We start from the raw sequence: 4,941 nt of genomic DNA on the forward strand, positions 1-4,941 counted from the left end.
GCATTTACAATTCATATCCTTCCTGAAATATTTCAAATATGTATACACTTTGCTTGTCAGTTGTTCAGTGAGCTGTCTGTCAGTGAGCTCACTGTCAGCTGCGTTGCTCTTCTGCAATCTCTTTTCTAAGCCCAGGATGCTCCATCTTTCTTTCCATGCTTTTCTTTCCAGCTGGCCTCACCGGTATGTTCACCCACACAATGTAGAAGGGCTGCTGCCTGCAAATGTGGGATTCCACTGACATGTGTCACTGTGAAGGCAAAAATCCAAGCTCTGTGATCACATACACTTATTTATTTATTTATTTATTTTGGGTCCAGTTGTGAGGCCTGAACTCGGGGCCTGGGTGCTGTCCCTCGGCTCTTCAGGTCAAGGCTAGTGCTCTACCACTTGAATCACAGCGCCACTTCCGGCTTTTTTCTTTTTGCTTATGTGGTGCTGAGGAATTGAACCCAGGGCCTCATGCATACAAGGCAAGCATTTTACCACTGAGCCACCTTCCCAGCCCCACACACTTACTTTCATATCCTAGACCTGCAAACACCTCTGGCTTCTGCTCCATTTTCCCTCTGACTTTGACACACACAGCATCTTCTGTTGGGAAGGCTTCTGTTAGGTCTCACTTTACACAGCTCCCCCTTCAGGCCTACTATGTGCTCTTAGCCAAGATGTTTTTGTTCCTTATGATTATGTTCAATGGCCTGTCTGCTGCTGGACCCGGCTCTCTGCAAGGAAGTGGCCCTCTCAAAGACCACTGTGACTCCATTGTCTCATTAGCACTGGCTGCAAAGTGGAACCTGAAGAAATATTTATTGAATGAAAAATCTTTGCATCTCACATAGACTTCTTTTAGCTTTGATATTTTATATATACATATGTATACATGCATAGGTATACATATGTTTATATATACATAATACATATATATAATACATACACATCTATGTGTATATATACTTGCATGCTTGGCGTGGCACAGTACTTGGAAGGTTGAGGAAGGAGGTTTATTGCCAGGAGGCCAGCTAACTTAGACTACAAAGCAAAACTTTGTCTTAAAATCAACCACAAGGGCTGGGAAGGTGGCTCAGTGGTAGAGTGCTGGCTTTGCATGCATGAGGCCCTAGGTTCGATTCCTCAGCACCACATAAGCAGAAAAAATAGGTGGAAATGGCACTGTGGCTCAAGTGGTAGAGTGCTAGCCTTGAGCTGAAGAGCTGAGGGACAGTGTCTAGGCCCAGAGTTCAGGACCCATGACCAACCAAAAAAATAATCAACATTAAAATATATACAATGGCATGCTTATTGTAAAAGAAACCAGAGACTTCGGCCTTGAACTCAGGGCCTCAGCCTCTTGTTGGATTTTTTTTCACTCAAGTCGTGCTATACCACTTGAGCCGCACTAGCACTTCCAGCTTTTTGGTAGCAATTGAAGATACGTTTCATGGATTTTTCTGCCTGGGCAGGCTTCAAACCATGATCCTCAGATCTCATCTTCCTAAGTAACAAAGATTATAGGTCAGAGTCACCAGGGCCCGGCTTAAAGAAAAATATTTGAGATTTTGTACATGTCTTTAGTGTACATTGGCTTCTGCATCCACTTTGGTCTCAGTTCTCAATCAGTGTCACCCTCTCAATATTGCCAAACTGTGGCTAACAAGCTGACTCTGGACAAACTGGATGTGAAGGGGAAATGGGTCATGATAAGGGTGGACTTCAATGTTCCTATGAAGAACAACCAGATACCAACCAACCAGAGGATCAAGGCTGCTGTCCCAAGCATCATATTCTGCTAGGACAATGGTGCCAACTCAGTTGTCCTTACGAGCTACCTGAGCCAGCCTGATGGTGTCCCCATGCCGGACAAGTACTCCGTAGAGCCAGTTGCTGTCGAACTCAAGTCCCTGTGGAGCAATGATGTTCTGTTCTTGAAGGATTGTGTGGGCCCAGAAATAGAGAAAGCCTGTTCAGCCCTGCAACTAGGTCTGTCATCCTGCTGGAGAACCTCTGCTTTCATGGAGAGGAAGAAGGGAAGGGGAAAAATGCTTCCAAGAACAAGATTAAAGCCGAACCAGCCAAAATAGAAGCTTTCTGAGCATCACTTTCCAAACTAGGGGCTGTCTATGTCAATGATGCTTTCAGCACTGCACATAGAGCGCACAGCTCCATGGTGGGAGTCAATCTGTCACAGAGGCTGGTGGATTTTTGATGAAGAAAAAGCTGAACTACTTTGCCAAGGCCTTGGGGAGCCCAGAGCAACCCTTTCTGGCCATCTTGGGTGGAGCCAAAGTTGCGGACAAGATCCAACTCATCAATAATATGTTGGACAAAGTCAATGAAATGATTATTGGGGGAGGAATGGCTTTTACCTTCCTCAAGGAAGGTAAAACAACTTGGAGATTGGTACTTTTCTGTTTGATGAAGAGGGAGCCAAGATTGTTAAAGATCTTATGGTGAAAGCTGAGAAGAATGGTGTAAAGATGACCTTGCCTGTTGACTTTGTCACTGCTTGATGAAAACACCCAGACTGGCCAAGCCACTGTGGCTTCTGGCATACCTGCTGGCTGGATGGGCTTGGACTGTGGTCCTGAGAGCAGCAAGAAGTACGTGGAGGCTGTCCGTCGGGCTAAGCAGATTGAATGGAATAGACCTGTGGGGGTATTTGAATGGGAAGCTTTTGCTCAGGGAACCAAAGCTCTCAGGAACGAGGTGGTAAAGGCCACCTCTTGGGGCTGCATCACCATCATAGGTGGTAGAGAAACTGACACATGCTGTGCCCAATGGCACACAGAGGATAAACTCTGCCATGTGAGCACTGTGGGGTGGTGCCAATTTAGAGATCCAGGAAGGTAAAGTCCTTCCTGGGGTGGATGCTATCAGCAGTGCTTAGTACTTTCCTGCCTCTTGGTTCCTATGCACAGCTCCTAAGTCAACTTTTTGCAGCAACTCCATCTGGTGTTTGCCAAAACCTTTCCCTAACATCAAGATTCAGCTAGTGGTCAAGAAATGCAGCCCCAGGAACAGTTGCACAGCTTCGCAGCTCATCTTGCACCTGGGATTTGCCTACATTCTTCAAGATCTCACTTCTATGTCCCAGTGACTAAACCATTGTGCATTCTAGAGTATATTGATGTTTTCCTCTTAAAAAGAAAGCGAGCTGTATTAGCTTAGTGTGTTTTCATGTAGCTTATTCCGACTAGCTTTGTCACTGTTCCCTACTTAGCACTGAATCAGTAAGATGAAATTCCACCTGCGGGGAGCTGATCTATTAAATAATAAAAATGAAAAAAAAAAGAAAATATTTGAATGCAAACATGGATTCTCTTACTTTACTATTTTACTTGCCCTTGGTGTGTTAGAAGTTTATCCTTCTTTTTTTTTTTGTATAACTTGTATTGTAAGGTGAATCATCCTAGAAGTCATATTTTGGAATATGGAATATTGGAGTCTTTATAATGCAATGAGCAGGCTGCAGGCCTACAGCCCCCAAATACACATAAAACAGCTAGGAAACGTGCTAGAGAGGAAAGAAAGAACAAAAACAATACAAACAAGCCAATTCACCTCCCATGGAGAGCTGAATTGGGACACTATGATGACCAGAGACAAGACAGGACACAGAACAGAATCACAGAGACGTGTGGCATGGCTTCCTGAGGGCAGCTGGGCTTGGATCTGGACCAGAGGGTGGGTCCACAGGAAATTCCCAGTCCCAGGCACTCAACTGACAGATTCAGGAACTTACCAGCCAAGGGCTTGCCCCTTCCTCCAGGGTTCCAGGCATGCCCATCACCTAGGAGGCAGGTGATGGGTAGGGGGCATTTCCCTCCCTGAGCATGAAGACAAGAGGCCAGACTCTACCATCCAACCATGTGGCCAACATGGCACAGGCCAGACCTGACCTCCTTACTTCTGTATATATGCACATACCCACAAACCAAAATAGGATGTTATATGTGTAAGCATTATGCCCACCTTTGGTCCTCAGCTCCACCCAGACCCAAACTCCTCCCTGCCCTGGAGTTGCTGTCAACAGCTGACCCCTCCCTCTCTCCACCCAGACCCACCTGAACTGCCATCTACCTCACTTCCTATCCCCAGACCCTGCTGCTACCTCTAACTGTGGCTGCCATGTGCTCTCTCTCTCTGGGGCCAATAAGGCTCCTCTAATAAACCTTGTAATAATCTTTCTCCTGTGCCTGCCTGCCTCCACGTGGTCCCCTGGCATGGATGTGACAGATCCTTTCATTGATCCTTTCAATATGCAGTATTCTGTTTTATTTTTGTGACTCTTTTCTTTCTTTCTTTCTTCCTCTCTCTCTCTTTCTTTCTTTCTTTTTTTTTTTTTTCCAATTCTGGAGCTTGAACTCTGGGCCTGGGCACTGTCCCTGACCTTTTGTGCTCAAGGCTAGTGTTCTACTTCTTGAGCCACAGCTCTACTTCAGTTTGTTTGTTTGCTTGTTTGGTTGTTGTTTTTTTGTGTGTGTGGTTAATTAGAAGTAAGAGTCTCAGGCTTTTCTGCCTGGGCTGGTTTTGAAACATGATCCTCAAATCTCAGCCTCCTGAGTAGCTAGGATTACAGGTGTGAGCCTCAGCACACAGCTCTAACTTGCTTTTTACCCAATCTATTTTAGAGAATTTTATTTATGTAGATTTACACTTACTATTTTGTTTACTTTGTGCTAGTCCTGGAGCTTGAAGTCGGAGATCATTTCCAGCTTTTTGGTGATTTATTGGAGATAAGAGTCTCATAGATGGTAGGGGCTAGGAAGGTGAATTAGTGGTAGAGTGCTTGCCTAGCATTCATGAAGCCCTGGATTCGATTCCTCAGTACCACATACACAAAAAAAGCCAAAAGTGGCGCTGTGGCTCAAGTGGTAGGGTGCTAGCTTTGAGCAAAGAAGCTGAGGGAGCCGGGCGTTGGTGGCTCACGCCTGTAATCCT

At 45.4% G+C, this 4,941-nt stretch overlaps 1 pseudogene; it reads left to right on the forward strand.

Annotated features, from left to right (window-relative positions):
• Window positions 1-1,565: 1,565 nt before the first annotated feature.
• On the forward strand, window positions 1,566-2,931 carry LOC105998343 (annotated as a pseudogene).
• The last annotated feature ends 2,010 nt before the right edge of the window (window positions 2,932-4,941 follow it).

Source organism: Dipodomys ordii, unplaced genomic scaffold, assembly GCF_000151885.1.
Source record: "Dipodomys ordii isolate 6190 unplaced genomic scaffold, Dord_2.0 Scaffold162, whole genome shotgun sequence".
NCBI classification, from domain to species: Eukaryota; Metazoa; Chordata; class Mammalia; order Rodentia; family Heteromyidae; genus Dipodomys; species Dipodomys ordii.